The sequence below is a fragment of the Rhipicephalus sanguineus genome, unplaced genomic scaffold (genome assembly GCF_013339695.2).
Source record: "Rhipicephalus sanguineus isolate Rsan-2018 unplaced genomic scaffold, BIME_Rsan_1.4 Seq738, whole genome shotgun sequence".
Lineage (NCBI taxonomy): Eukaryota > Metazoa > Arthropoda > Arachnida > Ixodida > Ixodidae > Rhipicephalus > Rhipicephalus sanguineus.
This window is the reverse complement of record NW_023615880.1, coordinates 1444-18607: the sequence shown is the minus strand read 5'-3', so window position 1 is coordinate 18607 and position 17164 is coordinate 1444. Positions and strand designations below refer to the sequence as shown.

At 43.8% G+C, this 17164-nt stretch overlaps 1 long non-coding RNA gene across 1 annotated transcript; it reads right to left on the bottom strand.

Moving 5' to 3' along the window:
• Nucleotides 1–7805: 7805 nt before the first annotated feature.
• On the bottom strand, nt 7806–14604 carry LOC119378215 (uncharacterized). The gene is made up of 4 exons (XR_005180957.2): nt 14497–14604; nt 14369–14432; nt 12820–12913; nt 7806–7906 (listed from the first exon to the last, which is right to left on the bottom strand). It is a non-coding gene; the product is annotated as an uncharacterized LOC119378215 (long non-coding RNA).
• Between the last annotated feature and the right edge of the window lie 2560 nt (nt 14605–17164).

Below are 17164 nucleotides of genomic sequence, written 5' to 3'. Positions count from 1 at the left end.
AGTCAAGGTCGGCCGACGTCTCTCTCTCTCGTGTGATGTTCACCGAACAACGGCCGTCCCTCTGCCGCTGAAATGCCTGTTGGTATACAGCAGGGCTGGCTGTTGCACCACTGTCGGTGGCTGAATGTACTGCGGTCATTGCGTGGCGGCCATCGTCTCAGCGCCGCTGTTTTTCTGAGGCAGAAACCGCGTGGCGTACTTTCTGTCTGGTGTTGATCAGGCGTCGGCGCGTCCATAGGCGTGCGTAAAGAAGGGGGGTACAGGAGGAGCCTCCCCCCCCCCCGCCCCCCGTGTTTAAAGGGGGGCGCCAATTCTGCCCCCACCTTTATTCGGTCGGACCTTTCACGTAATTTTTTTAAAGCGCAGGGTTATGGCTACGCATGTTTTTTTTTTTTGTTTTACAATAATGGCGACCAAGAACTCCTGATTACATTCAACGAACTGTTTACATCCAGCCTTTACCCGGGAAAGAACCAATGACAGGCCTTTGTGAGAAGCACGTCATGGCTTTATTTTCTTTTCTGCATCCATTGCGCAGCTTGTGTTCATTCGCGGGGGGGGGGGGGGGGGGGCTGTTTGTGTACTTTTTAAAATGAAGTGAAGCATGTATTTTTTTTTTTTTTTACTTGGACGGCATCACTAAGCATAATCTGAACACGATGAAGCTTGCAGTTTACTGCAGCCAGCAACCATAAATTTTTTTCGGAGGGGGGGGGGGGATAGGGGGGAGGGGTTCAACCATACTTTATGAATGTTCGTGTGTGTATTTGTATGTGTGCGTGTATAGATAGATATACATGCAAAATTTAAAAAATTCAAAGGGGGGTGGGTCTTGAACCCCCCATTCCTCGCCCCTGGCTACGCCAGTGGAAGCTTGCGTAGTTGTCCAGGGTTAATGCTTTTACCGCTTCGAAACTTTAACGCTTGAATACCGTTGACCCGTCCTTGGCGCCAACCGTTAAAAAAAATGTTGTATTGTCTTTGTAAAACTCGTAAAAATTTTTGAGAGGCCATAAAAGTAGCTCTCAATTGCCGCAGTGCTTCTCCACAGAACGTGTGTAACGTGTGAACGGTTATTTTACTTATATGTCACATAGATGTTATTCGCAGTGACAATGGGAATTGACACCAGTCAATGTCTGTCGTTTTTTTTAAGTGTGTGTGTGTGTGTGAACGCAATCGCGTAATGCAGTTGTGCTTGCCATGTAGAATCGAGTTAACAACGGCTGCGCTCGGAACAAGCGTAGCGGTAAGTGAAAGCGGGCGTAAACTCGGGCGGCGGGAATTAGCGTTTATCGGTCTCGAATCTGCGCGCGCACCGTGCACGTCGTTTGAGGAGGTGGTCGTCTTTCTGCTTCTCGCAGGCGGCGGACGACATGCGAACCAACATCGGCGGAGCTGAGGGGGCTGCCACGCACAGATCCAATCCCGATGTCCTGTCTTGAACGCCATGATGCCTAGCAACAAGCACGACCCCTACCAAGAATTGGAGGCCTACCTCCGGCAAGCACAGGTGCGTCCTCACCCCTCGCCTCTTTCACACTGCCTCGTGCAGCTGTGTCCGCCGTGGACGTTGTTGCTGTCGCGCTGGGGAACGCAATACGAGCTTACGAGCAATAATAATAATAATAATAATAATAATAATAATAATAATAATAATAATAATAATAATAATAATAATAGATGTGATTGCTGTGTTAACTACATCGAGTCCTGCTGTCTGCTTATGCATAGGTGCTTTATGATTCTGTTCAGTGCATTATATTGTTGTTATTGTCTGACTAGCCATTATGCATTCAATGTAACGCCCCAGAACACCTGCAACATGTTCTGCGTGATTGCAGGCGATACGCATCTGAGATACATTATCTGAAGGCGGCGTTACACCGTCAACGGGACTCCAGCTTAGAAATGCGGTTCATTCTTGACCCATGGCGAAGCACCACCACCTGTGCCTTACGCGCCACGAAATCGCCGTTGACGTTCATGCTGGCCACGAGCCTGAACGAAACATTTTAAACAGTGTAATCGATGTGTGTGTGGGATGCTGTATGTACTGTGGTGTGTTTATCAGTTCATATATCATAATCATCACCCAGCACCTGGAGTAGCATGTCGGGAGAATAGCCAGGCCAATGTTTATAGCATTTGATTAAAGGCATCTCTCGGTCTCCCTCGTCGTTGTTATTGAGCATCATGATCGCTTACAATTCCTGGTGAGGCGATGAGTGTATGTGAACGCAGTGAGATCTGTTTCACTCGAATTGTTTAAGCTCACCCAAGCATTTTCCTGTGGCTTGAACAATGAAATCTAACCGCCCCGTGCACGAGCGTCCTTCCACATTGGGTCATTATAGTCCCACATTAGTGCACTAGTTCTCGCCCCCAATTAACGGCCGCCTATAAGGTGACCAAAGCATGAAAGTTTTAGGACCTTTATTCTTCGAGAGAATATTCGGTATTAATATCTCTCATCAGTGATATGAACGCAATCCTAACAATCTACGCCTGCAGCCTGTACAGGGTCGTTCACATCTAGGGTGAGCATCTCATTTGTATTCGAGAAGCTGATGTTTAATGCATATTTCTGAAAATTATGTTTGGTGTTTATGGACACCATTATTAGACGTCATATAACGAGCACTACCTTCGTGAAGTACAAAATTCTTTCTAGTCTTACCATCTTGAATACTAATGGGGTGTTCACCTTGGATGTAGTCGACCCTGTACAGTAAAAGAGACCCGACAATAAAACCGTCTATCTAAGTCGTGCCATTTGTAATACACGCCTATCGTGCTTGCCGCTACGCTGCTTGTCGACACTTATGTAAGTTTATCGTTATTTAAGCGCAGTGTTGTTCGTTGTGCCTTTTCCAGTCCTTGCAGTATAGAGAGAGAGAGAGAGAGAAGTCGCGAGATCGAACGACTTCTGTGTCGGTGTGAAGGTCACACTGCAGATGCAGGTGTTGTTGCGATGAGTGACCGATTAGCCTCTCCGTGAGAGTTGGCGGCGGACGCGTGAGGAGATGAGCGAGATTAGCCTCGTCTCTTTAACCGGTTGTGGCCCAGTCCGTGTGAGGATCGCCCTGCGAGTGCTGTGGCGAGAGAGGAGGATTTACTTAATCCGGGGCTCCGTACGCTTGCGCGCCAACTCGCCGCGGGTCGTTGCCGAAGGCCGTGCCCTTCGCTCGCGACGCCCGCGGTTTGACCCCAAGAACTGCTGCGCCGAGCTGGTTGCCGCTGCTCTGTTTCTCTTTCACGCGTCTGGCTCGCAAGCCGGCGGTGAAGGGCTCGGTCTCTGCGTTTCATCCTCTCTTGGTCACTTCGTCAGTGCACGGTCGCTATCAAATTTAATTGTACACATGACCAGGGCTTGATTGTTGCACACACTTTATTGACCCGATATGAGGGCAATGTTGGTGCTTGCTACGAATCTAATTCTAATCTCGTGATTGGTAGGTACTGCAGAGAAACGTAGTGAATATGATGGGCTCCCCTATAGGGACAAACTGGTACATTCTTGTGGCATACCATCATCCGTGGAGTCTTCCAGGTCGGAATGAGTTAGCTCAATCATCATCGAGGTCTTATTTATACTCATACATGCATCTGCATTTTCATAAAGAAAGAAGGTATCTCATAAGGAAAATAATATTTGCCAGTAAAATCATATTCTGCCAGTATGTCACGATGGATGCTGCGCTCAGTGCAACAATCAAAACGGATACACAACGTAATTGCCTTCGAAGTTAAGGTACCACTCGTCCTCCGAATTGCTTCGCCGGTACCTGATCAATATAGAGATCCCTATAGGGTACTCAGAATAGGGCACATTATACATTATAGGAGCTGTGGCAGTGCTTATATCACCAGGCGCAGATCCGAAATATATTCGATGCTCTATTGCGCCAGTGGTGCGACGTTTATTATTATTATTATTATTATTGCGATTGCAATTATATCGACACTCTAGGCTGGTTTTTGCCGTCGGCGTCGCCGTCATGCCTCGTATATGTGTATGTATCTGTCTATATATAAAAGCTACGAAGAAAAATAATTTCCGACGCGCGGATTCGAACGGACGATCCCTCGGTCCGCAGCGCGTGGTGTTAGACGGCTAGGTCACGAAACGTTCGTTCCTCAACATACTAACGAGCTATTTATATACACCACTTACCGCTGGCGGTACGCAGATCTCGAGGGCATTTCAACATGTTTTCTCTCTGCATTACCAGCGAGATGGTGCGAAGGGCGCGCGCGCTTTAGAGGTCGTTGCCCCGCTCGTTGCGATGCGCGCGCTCCGCTGTTCTTTGCCCTATACAGGGGCGTAATTGTTGTAGTCGCCCCCCCCCCCCCGCCCCCGCGGGCTTATCTCATGATTGGGGCGGCTTGTTCGTCTTGTGCTTTCACCGGAAAGCTTGCGTTGAAGTTACAGAGTGCACGAACGTCACATCGCTCGCTGCAGCGGCCGCGTTTGTGAAAGGAGTGCGCTTCTCAAACACAGAGAAGTAACAACTGGGACAGTTACTTCGCGCTCGTCCTGTGTATGCCTGTGCGTTCGTTTCGTGCGTCCTTCTTTGTGTTTGAGCAGCGCGCTTTAAGTGTCGAGCTGTGACAGTTGTTGGTTCGCGCTCGTCCTGTCTGTGTTCATTTCGTGCGTCTTTTGTGCTTGTGCAGCGCGCTGCAAGTTTCGAGTTGCTTGCCGTTCTTCGCGTGACATTCCAGCTTGTTGCTATCGCATTCATTGCTTCGGCTTTGCGGCGAAACTGTGACTTTTTATTATTATTAACTGAACCGCCTATATTAACTGAACCGCGCGTTTCGCTATAGATCAGCTGTAGCGTGCGGTGAACTATGACGTGCTTACACTCATTTATCGTCGTGCTTTCCTTTTTATTGCGATATGGACACTCTCGGCAGTTTTTTACCGTAGGCGTCGCCGTTATGTCACGTACATATCTATATAAGCCACAAATAAAAATTCAGAAAAATATTTTCCGAAGCGTGGATTCGAATGGGCGACCCCTCGCCACGCAGCGCGTGGCGTTAGACGCCTCGGCCATAATAAACTGTACGTCCCTCAGCATACTAACGGCGAGCTATTTAATACACCATGCGTGTTTTCTTGTTCACCAGCGAGATGGCACGAAGGGCGCGATTGAAAGGTCGTCGCACCGCTCGTTGCGGTGCGCGCGCCCCTCCTGCCTCGCAAGGTGCACTTTGCCCTACAGGGCGTGGTCGCCTGCGCGCGCGCTTATCTCGTGAGGGGGGTGGTTTGTATGTCTTGTGCTTTCACCACGGTGCCCGCGCTGCATACAGAGCGTACGAAGGTCACGAGCGTGCGAAAGGAGCGCGCTTTTCAAACAGAAAGAAGTAACAACTGTGACACTTGATAGTTCGCGTTCGTCCTGAATGTGTGTGTTCTTTTCGTGCGTCCTTTGCGCTTGAGCGACGCGCTGAAAATTTCGAGCTGCTTTCCGTTGTTCGCGTTACATTCCAATTTGTTGCTATCACATTCATTGCTCCGCCGTTGCGGCGAAACTGTTACTTTTTCGGTTTCCTTTTTAAAGGGTTATTTCGTGTTGCGACTATCGCAACACGAAATAAGCGTATTTTCTATCAAAACGTAAAGGCTGAGCATTGAAGATTTGCCGTCGATCACTCATTCTAACGTAACGGCAAAAGCTCGTACGAAAGATGTTCATAAAGTTCGTGTTATTAATACCACAAAACTGTATCAGTTGATTGAACCACGAGCAGTGATCAGTCTCGCGAATTTGAAGGACCCAATGCTGATGATATTCACGCAAGCTTGTGGTGGTGTACGCTGGCAGTCACCGCACGTACACATTTATGATGACGATCATACGAACTTGGTGAGCGCCTGTTTATGGCAACTAACTTTCTAAAATTGCTTTCGAATCACAAACGCCTTCGTTTGCGAACCTTATGAAAATGAACTTTGCGAGTCTAATGTGCACCTAATGCACACCTAATGTGTCATTAGATTGACATTAGACCTGCAAAGCCTAATGTCCTTTAGCATCACGTGTGCATCAGACACTCAAATGACAATATGCACCAGAATTTCTGATGACAGAAGTACGCAGATTTTCCAATGCGTATCCTAATGCCAAAGCACATTACAGCTAAGAAATATATATTAAGCGTTCATCACCACTAAAAATTAAATATTCTAGTACTAATCGTAACAATTGCGAGGATTTTACATCCCGAAACCACGATACGACAGTGGCGTAGCCAGGGGATGGCACATCGGGCCCGTGCCCCAACCACCCTCCCCCTCCCCACCCCTCGAAAGTTTTTTTGCCATGGCATACAGAGCCCAAAATGACATTCGACCACATCTGCTTGCCCGGCCCCCACTTCAGATCAAGGAGGTGCACCTCCCCCCCCCCCCCCCCCAAAAAAAAAAAATTTCTGCCTACGCCCCTGCGATACGATTATGAGGCACGTCGTAGTGGAGGGCTCCGAAAATTTCGACCACTTGGGATTCTTTAACATGCACCTTAATCTAATTCAATTTCTTACAGATCTCAACATTCACGTTTTGTCTTTGAGAAATCTCAAACGCCAAACAGTTTGCATTGCAATAAATATTTCAATCATGTTTCAGTAGGAGATATAACATTGAGCACTAATAAGCACTGAGCACCTCAAGCACTAATAATAATAATAATAATAATAATAATAATAATAATAATAATAATAATAATAATAATAATAATATGCTGGGATATTCCGTGCCAAAAGCACGATGTGGAGGCACGCTCTAATAGGGCATTCCGGATTAATTTCGACCACCTTGGGCGGATAAAACTTCAATATATATATATTGAAGTTTTATCCGCCGGATATATTGAAGCGTTTACTAATTAACTAATTTTCATAGTGTCGCTCGCGTGCGGTGATGCGATACGGCGTTTGTGGTGTCCTGACTTCTTTCTTGTGTCCTTGTTTGCACGCCCTGTCTTTTTAGAATGAATACCCCGGACAGTTACACAGAAGTGTAGGTTTTCCATTTGCCCGGAGGATGGGGGGTTGGATTAATAGAACTGCGGACACTGAGGGAAGCACGAGAGATGAATCAGTCGGATCGTTGCAGTCAGAATTTGGAAGTGTATCATCAGCTACACGTTTTCAACAAAAATACGCCTGCCCTTATGAAAAAATTTAATGTGTATTAATAGACAGACTAATGTCTTTAGACATAAGAATCATTATACTGTCTAATGCCAGTCTAATGCGCTTTCTAATGCACACCTAATGCGAGTCTAATAGTAATTGGCCACCGTTAGTCTATAGAGTCATGACGTTAGAGTTTCCGATGACCATTGTCTAGCGTTAGTCTATGGAGTCCTAATGCGTGAGTTTCTAATGGCCGTTGTCTAGTGAAACGCAATTGAACATATGCATTAGGTTGACATTAAACACCATATTGCAGACCTTGGCCTTATGCCAGCAACAGCATGTTTGCTGCACACAGGTCAATAAATATTTTTGTGGTTAACAATACAAAAGTGTGTAGCTTTAGACGATTGTCACATAAACGCCAGCAGACCATTTCGAGCAATGACTAGATCACCATTGTTCTTACACGTAACAGTCTTTCAAAGCCAGTCAATAATCTTGCAGGTCTATGATACATGCATTTGTAAACGAGCGCTAAATTGTCAACCTATTTAGTTTCTATAGGACAATAAATGGGGCTAGTTAAATTTTGTATTTCCTACGAAAGAGCTCTTTTGCAATCACAAACAAACGAAATAAGACCAGGCGAAAGATTTCAGAAGAAAGCGCTTTTCTATTTAATTTCTGACTCAGCTCTGACGATAGGGTCTCTTGTGCTGCACTGTCGTGGTGGTACAGTTGCTGTATTTGAAACCTGCAAGAGAGAGTGTAATATTAGCTTGGCACTGAAGCATACAGCTTAGGGCAGCATGTGAACAGATGTTGCAATTTATGATTAATGCCTTTTTTTCAGAACAGTGGTATAATTTTTACCATTTTAACTGAATAATCCATCTGTATCAATGTCCAACTACATAGCCTTGGCTTCATGCTGCTTTGATCAAAACATAAGAAAACAAACCACTATATATCACTTCAGAGGGCTGTGGTTTCGTAGATTGGCCAGCTATTATAGACAGACCAATTAGCTCTGTTAGCTTCTTTGATGTAACATTTCATAATAACGTCCTTTCGCATCTCAAATGGTACTCCATGCATGACTGCTGCATGCATCAGTGAGCCTATTCCACCTCCTTTGTTTTAAACAAAACTATCACAGAACAACTTGTAGCTCATGCTCAGCTTGTGCAAGGTGAATCTGAGCAATAGAAAAGTGGAATGTGGAGCTGAGTCTTGGTAAAACAGCTAGAGAAATGCTAAATTCTAGTGAAAAGAATGATGAAATGGTGGGTTCTGTAAGAACCTACAATATATTTTACCGATATGCATGCTGTAACAAGTTATGGGTCATTTCTACAAAAAATTTGAAAACAAGGCATTAGGGAAAGCGAGCCAAAGCATTTTTGTATTATTACCCCTGGTGACTTTTGCATATTATTCGATAGCTAAAGGTACGTTCATTATGCACCTTGAAGAGGCGACAAAAGTTTTATGAAAATGGAAATATTTTTTCCCGGTTCCATGCTTTAAAGTACACATTTACAATGTTAGCTAGCAAATATTGCATAGTTATGAAATTGATCACTTGTCTTTTAGAAAACAGAAGAATCCACATTGGAGTGCGTCGGTACTTGTTGAACATCTTGACAGGATAGCACAGCTACTCAAGGAAAGAGCACATAGCAGAGCTAAACTCAAAAACTAACCTTTTTTAGAAATCACGCAGACGCTTAAAATATCATCTGAACCCAAGTGTTCGCACAGAGATAACATCATCTACAGTGCATGTGCAAACAGCAAAATGGAATAATCAAACGTACACCCAGGGGGAAAGAGGATCACGAGCTAAGACACCGACACAGAAAGAAGAGAGGAGCATTGTCCGTGTATTAGCTCATTTACAATGTTAGCTAGCAAATATTGCATAGTTATGAAATTGATCACTTGTCTTTTAGAAAAACAGAAGAATCCACATTGGAGTGCGTCGGTACTTGTTGAACATCTTGACAGGATAGCACAGCTACTCAAGGAAAGAGCACATAGCAGAGCTAAACTCAAAACTAACCTTTTTTAGAAATCACGCAGACGCTTAAAATATCATCTGAACCCAAGTGTTCGCACAGAGATAACATCATCTACAGTGCATGTGCAAACAGCAAAATGGAATAATCAAACGTACACCCAGGGGGAAAGAGGATCACGAGCTAAGACACCGACACAGAAAGAAGAGAGGAGCATTGTCCGTGTATTAGCTCGCGCTCCTGTTCCCTCCTGAGTATGTACCAAAATGCCCAGTTACAAGTATTGCTAAAATGTACACCCTTCCACAATAGTATGAATTCATTCGACAATTAAAGCTCCCTGTCAAACAAGGTTATTCAAGGCACCATCACACAGTGCATTACACTTCTCTTTCTGTGGTAGGCCTCAACCTGTGTCGTGAACTGTGCGATATACACAGATTCCTGGTATCTTTATAGATTGTGGGTGATAATGTTCCAAAAATGTGATGAAACATATGAGTATCCGATGCCTTCTAATGAAGGCTATCTCCGATTCAGATTATCAAACTCTCAGGCTTATCGATCATCTGACAACAATGCTTTGTTAGAAGGAAATGGGTACTCCCATGTTGCACGACATTGCTTAAAACATGGTTGCACCACAACCTATAAAAACACCATAAACCTGTACATAGCAGTAAGGTCAGAACAGGGACTATTAAGGCCCACAACATAGAAAAATAGAGCAATGGAATACGCTATGAAAGTGTGGCCTACAGCTTTGCATGAAAGTCAATTTTCAATGTTGCATCAGTTCATAACATAGCGGTAGAATATATGTTTCATTGCCTCCTTTTGCTGTTTGTCAATGCCTGTAGATGACGTCATCTATGCAAGAACTTGTGGTTACACATAATACTGAAACGTTAATACTTATCATAGAGACATGTGAAGGCAGGACGAGGAGGGACACACAAAGGTGCTAACTTTCAAGTAATTTATTTGGACTCAGATCATACATATTTATAATTTTAAGGAAAGAAAACCTCAGGCATGTGCAGGCACAGCTGCATCCAGGAAAAAATAGTTCTTTGTTTTTTAAATATAGTGACGGCACACTAACACAATCTTGGCAAAGATAATGAATAGTTGCTGATTCAATAATCAATCCAATGTACAGTATAGTGTTATCACTGTGTGGCTAACCGGCAACTGCTGCCTCTTTTTGCATTGTTGCAGTGTTCCCTGAGCCTTCCTTTGAGACAATGGCCCATTTTCCCTAGATAATGCTTACCCATAATAGGGGTATCTCATAAACGATGCCTTCTTTGCAAAGCATGTAACGTACGTGTCCTGCGATTCTTATTCCAGCCAAGCCTCCTTTGAGCAACTGCATGGATTGGTGCTTTTGCATAGTTTAGTATGCTTATTTGAAACCGGGATCACAACGCTGATGTTTGTCTTAGCACCAACCATGTTATGCTGTCGGATATCCTGTGCAGATGTGGCATAGCAGAAACATATTTCGGCGATCAAGATTCGGCGTTGTTTTGGCCTAGCAACTGTAAGGTGGTTTTCTGAGTAGGGCTTCTGCAACCAGTACAGAAAGGGGAGCAGGATATCCTGCTTGCATCCACAAGCAGGATATAATTAAGGCTCGTCCACAAGAAATGGGAACAGGACTTTTTAAGGCGTTATCGAGGCAGTGTCAGACAATGCACCTTTTTACCATTATTTAGTGGGAGGAACTAAAAGGTAAGAATGGCTTGTTTCCCCTCAGTTCGTATGACTAGCACATGCAGTTTTTATGCATATTAAATCGTACATTCAGGAACCTGATAGTACAATACTCGCCCGATGCTCGAGGGTAAGCACCATTGGGTGTAAGTAATCACGTGCAAGTGTTACAATGTTAGTGGCTTCAGATTCGACAGAACCTTTGTGTAATCTAAAGAAAGAGGTAGTCATCCTCATATATTAGAACCCCTGTGCTTGTATATTGCACTAAAAAATCCTGTTCCCATTTCTTTTGAATGAGCCTTAATTTCAAGAACTCACCGGATGCCAGCAGGATATCCTGCCCCTGTTTCTGTACCGGTTGCAGAAGCCCTACTCAGAAAACCACCTTGCATTTGCCAGGCAAAAAAAAAAGACTAATCTTGATGGACGACGAATTTTTGCCACTATGCCATATTTGCACAGGATATCTGTCAACATAAAAACGGTTGGTGCTTGGGTAAACATCAACATTGTGCTCATGGCCTCAAATCAGGATTCTAAGCTAAGCAAAAGCAGCAACCCAGATACTCACAAGGACGCCTGGCTGCATTAAGAATCACAGGACACATTACGTGCCCTGCAAAGAAGGCGCCGTTTACCAGATACCCCTATCATGTGGTAAGCGTTATGTAGGGCAAATGAGGTAGTGTCTCAAAAAAAAAGGCTCAGGGAACGCTGAAACAACGTAAAGAAAGGCAGCGATGACTGGTCAGCTACACATTGGAGCACAACTTTGCTTTACACTTTGATGAGAGTTTCATTGTGCATAGGCACATTGACAAACTACTACATTGATCATTGAATCAGCAACTATTATTAATGTTAGCTGAGATTGTGTTAGTGTGCCATCACTATCTTTAACAAGAAAGAACAATTTTTCTTTCGTGCAGCTGTGCCTGTCCATGCCTGAGTTTTTGTTTTCTTTTTGTTCAATGCATAAGTAAGTGTGATCCACGTGCAAATAAGTAATTGTTGAAATTTAGCACCTGTGCATGTTTCTCCTTCTTGTGCCATCTTCACAGGTCTCTATGCTAAACCTAAGGATGTCTTACCATGAAGGCCAGATATCAACCCTTGATAACATTTTTTTTTAAAGTTTTCTCACTCTGCTCCAAACTACATGGCAAAAAAAAAAAAAATCACTAGAAATCCACTGATTTCTTGAACAATGCAATACTTGTATTTTATAGTTAGCAAACAGAGTTCCATAATTATGACACTGTCTTCTTTTTCATTTCTGTGATTTACACAGAAAACTGACAAAATTTTAGGATTTTTCAAGATGCTACCTTCCTGCAACCAATGGGGAGCATGAAAACCTATATCAGCGCTACAAACTTCTTGCATTGTCTATTGTGGCTTCAGATTTCATTTCTTTCTCAATGTTATTTTGCAATTGCCCTCGAAAATTCTGAAGGTAAAAGCTAGCATCGCAACAATACACATAACAACATGATTATAAGTAAGATTTCCCCGCACAGTTTCATGGCAATCCAAAACAAAACAGATGTTCGGTGGAAGATGGAGGACGCTTGAAGAGACAAAACGTCCTCAAAGAGGTTATGTCGCTGCAGCCAACTTTTCACAAGTAGACTTGCCTTCGTCAAGACAGCAACGTCAAGAAGCACCAGTTGCTCCCTTCATGAAGACAACTTCAAGTGTCAAAACGTTGGCTCTGGCGTCATTCCATGTTCAAGGATTACAAACTAAATAATACAAAATATTCTATGCTTCATGTTCAACGGATACAAACTAAATAATATGCACTGCACTAAATTGCAGGAAGTAGGTTTCCCACACCTAAGCCAAGGGCCAGTATATGCTATATTTCAATATGTGCTACGTGTCAAAACTGTCCCATTGTAGTGATAAAAGAGATTCCTACCACTCAATATGGCTTGTCTGGGCTTGCAGGAAGACCGCTCCTATCTTGCACTGCAATCTGTCCTCTGTGTCGGTGCCGTGAACAGCTGTCATCGCTGATCCATACATGACAGATACCACAAAAGATTATTTTCACACAAAACAAACCCTACCACACACAGCGAGCACCAAACATGTCTTCAGGCAAGTGTATATCGATACATTAAAAAGTTGATCCTTGAAAGAAGGGATCAGGGCACAATCAGAACAGGTATTAGTGGACTAGCCACTTCTTGCAGACTATCGAAAGAGTGGCACTGCATGTCCAACATTCACACATGTACGTAATAAGCATGACCCAGAACATGCATATGGGTGATCCACATGACAAAAACATTTGCAAAGAGTGGGTGGTGCATGAGCGCATGGTGCAAGGTGGGAACAAGCCATACATACGTATTGCGTCCATTTAGGAAACACATTTTTGGTACTCTAAAGCGAATTCACATTTAGCGTGTCTTGTTCACTTGAGCTATCTGATTTTTTTTAGTTATGTAAGCCCTTCACAAAACCAATACGTTCTGCAACTTTCTGAGAACTTCTGGAAACATATGAATATATAAGAATTTAGATCTCTTTCTTTTAATTCATGACCTTACAAAGCTAAATAAATACTAAATCACTGAATACTACACCTTGGTTATGCATCCTCATACAATAAGAGGGCAATATCGGTACCATGCTGATGTAAAAAGGAAAGCGTGAAAATACAATGACTTAAACCAACCCACAATCAAGCAACATTCTCACAACATGAGCACAGTCTAAATTATTCGTGATGGAGAAGCTGGTGTGCTTCCAGCAGCAAAGAAAAAATATATAATGGCAGAAAAGAAGTTCACGCACTTTTCTCAAACACAAATACTGCACCAAAGAGTGGCATGAGTTAGCTTAACTTAATCGAATTTACATATTCTTCTACTAACATTATTTCATATAAACATGTGCTTCTTCAAATGAAGCACGCAGCTGTTGGAGTGTACACTTAGTACCAGTACATAACGTAATTCACTCAAATACATTTACTTCAAGTGAGCTCCCTTAAAACATTTATGATGCAGCTACGTTGAAATCCTAACCACGGAGCAATTACATGGATTTCCGACAAAAGGACTCGGGAACGCAACCACAAAAACATATCCATCATCGCGTGTGCGTGACAGGGCCGTGTGTTTTTCTATCTACGTGCGCACTGTTGCGACACTTTTGCGCATTATTACCGAGTTTGGTCAACTCCTCTCGTATCACCACCGTGAAAACGCTAAGGGACGACCCGTATGTTTAAAGGCAGACACTTCTTCACGGCGACAAAGGATTGTATAAATACTCTCAAGCGATGATCTCGTGCAGTAAACATCCAAGGAATAAAAGCGCAATGACACGAGGCTTGCATGATCGAAGGATAGGATCGCGCAGCCGCAACGCGCATCCTTCAAACATGTAATCAACGCAATCGGCGACCGGCTTTTACGGTGATGTAAATACAAGTGCGCTCAAAGCACCAAACATACCTGTCTATCGGGTCTCTCGTTCATTATCCTCGCTGTGCCAACACGCCGCCCGGGCTATCGGTTCCTGCACAACAGCACCACGCAATGAATAACCAAGTTACTTAGTTCAGCGACTTTCTTCAACTTACCGAAGTTTGGCACTGGCTTTGCATTCTTCACAGTCGCTCGTCAAAAGGCTCACGCTTCCGCTCCCGTACAACCGCGGTCGCCGCTTGTCACAACACTGGGAAGTGGATTGTCTTGGAGGTACACTCGATATTGAATCACGCGATTAACGTGAGTAATCGATAAACGAAGCAAGAAAGCACTTATGAGCGCGGAGACAAAGCTGCGCGTCCGATGAGGCTGTTCCGAGTGGCGACGAACGACGATGCATCATCCCCCACTTGCGGGAGGACGTTCCGAAACGCGCAAAATATCCAGTCGACGAATGTCAAGTACGATAAGCACACAATAAACGCACACAATATCTATCAACACGGTAAATATGTCACTGCGGAGCACATGTGCTCGCGGGAAGCACCTGTAGTACAACGAGGCCTGTTGCAACTGCCGACTAACAGGCTCGACTAAAAGAAATATAGGTGGCAGCAGTGTCGTGTTATCATACAGGAAATTTTTGTATTGAAAATTAAATGTATTTATGGCTTTGCACACAAGTTTAGGTGTGGTTGCACTATTTGATCACTGTTTGTATTTAGTTTCAAACTATACTTTTGTTCTTGGCATATTAGAGAAAGTTTTGCTCACGCTCGAGGCGACGGTCATCACTGAGTCCCTGCAAGATGGTGGCTGGATTCTAACCACCCTAGTACAGATCTCAAAGGCAATGCTTTTGCGTACTACAAGCGCCGAACACAGATTTGTTTCAGGGTTGGAGGCTTTGCACGTGTGTCGATAGGTATGAATAGCATGCATTCCTGCACAATAAAAGAGAAAGGGTGTATCTGACCAGGTGCCCATTCCTCTACTTTCTCTGCGTAACAGGAAACAGAAGCGTCAGCTGCGGGATGAAAGGCATGGGCGCCCCCCCCACCCCCACCCCCTGTACCCGCTCGCCGGAACTTGCCGACGGGGAATGAAGAATGGGGTGGGGGGTGGGGGAGGCTACGTTGGTAGCCACTGCTCCCAGGCGTATTTTGTTGAAAACGTGTAGCTGATGATACACTTCCAAATTCTGACTGCAACGATCCGACTAATTCATCTCTCATGCTTCCCTCAGTGTCCGCAGTTCTATTACAGTGCACTGCAGTTCTATTAATCCAACCCCCCATCCTCCGGGCAAATGGAAAACCTACACTTCTGTGTAACTGTTCGGGGTATCGCATCACCGCACGCGAGCAACACTATGAAAATTAGTTAATTAGTAAACGCTTCAATATATCCGGCGGATAAAACTTCAATATATATATATATATATATATATATATATATATATATATATATATATATATATATATATATATATATATATATATATATATATATATATTGAAGTTTTATCCGCCCAAGGCGGTCGAAATTAATCCGGAATGCCCTATTAGAGCGTGCCTCCACATCGTGCTTTGGCACGGAATATCCCAGCATTATTATTATTATTATTATTATTATTATTATTATTATTATTATTATTATTATTATTATTATTATTATTATTATTATTTGTGCTTGAGGTGCTCAATGCTTATTAGTGCTCAATGTTATATCTCCTACTGAAACATGATTGAAATATTTATTGCAATACAAACTGTTTGGCGTTTGAGATTTCTCAAAGACAAAACGTGAATGTTGAGATCTGTAAGAAATTGAATTAGATTAAGGTGCATGTTAAAGAATCCCAAGTGGTCGAAATTTTCGGAGCCCTCCACTACGACGTGCCTCATAATCGTATCGCAGGGGCGTAGGCAGAAATTGTTTTTTTTTTTTGGGGGGGGGGGGACGTGCGCCTCCTTGATCTGAAGTGGGGGCCGGGCAGGCAGATGTGGTCGAATGTCATTTTGGGCTCTGTATGCCATGACAAAAAAACTTTCGAGGGGTGGGGAGGGGGAGGGGGAGGGTGGTTGGGGCACGGGCCCGATGTGCCATCCCCTGGCTACGCCACTGTCGTATCGTGGTTTTGGGATGTAAAATCCTCGCAATTGTTACGATTAGTACTAGAATATTTAATTTTTAGTGGTGATGAATGCTTAATATATATTTCTTAGCTGTAATGTGGTTTGGCATTAGGATACGCATTGGAAAATCTGCGTACTTCTGTCATCAGAAATTCTGGTGCATATTGTCATTTGAGTGTCTGATGCACACGTGATGCTAAAGGACATTAGGCTTTGCAGGTCTAATGTCAATCTAATGACACATTAGGTGTGCATTAGTTGCACATTAGACTCGCAAAGTTCATTTTCATAAGGGGTATCCGAATATACAATTCCGACTGCACGACGTCGCATTCGGTACAGAGCTTGCTTATATTGTATACCGTTGTCATGCGTCTTCTGCTCTCGCTTGTACGCACTAGCTTCCACTAGGTCGTAATTTCGGTGGGCATCTGTAATGTTCTTATTGATTCTTCGATATGTGTCGCTGTTCGTTATGTGCTACTTCTGTCTCGCCGTGTGCCATTGTATTCCTCCTTTCACTGGCCCGTGACAGGATGCGGATGGACACCGTATCTTCTGGTCGCAGATAGCTGTCAGGATCCGCTCAGCTCAAGCCCAGGCCTGAAATTGAAAGCCGACACAGGAAAGCGCAATTAATAAGCGGTGTTCTGAAGAAACCCCCCATCTCGCTCCCACCGTC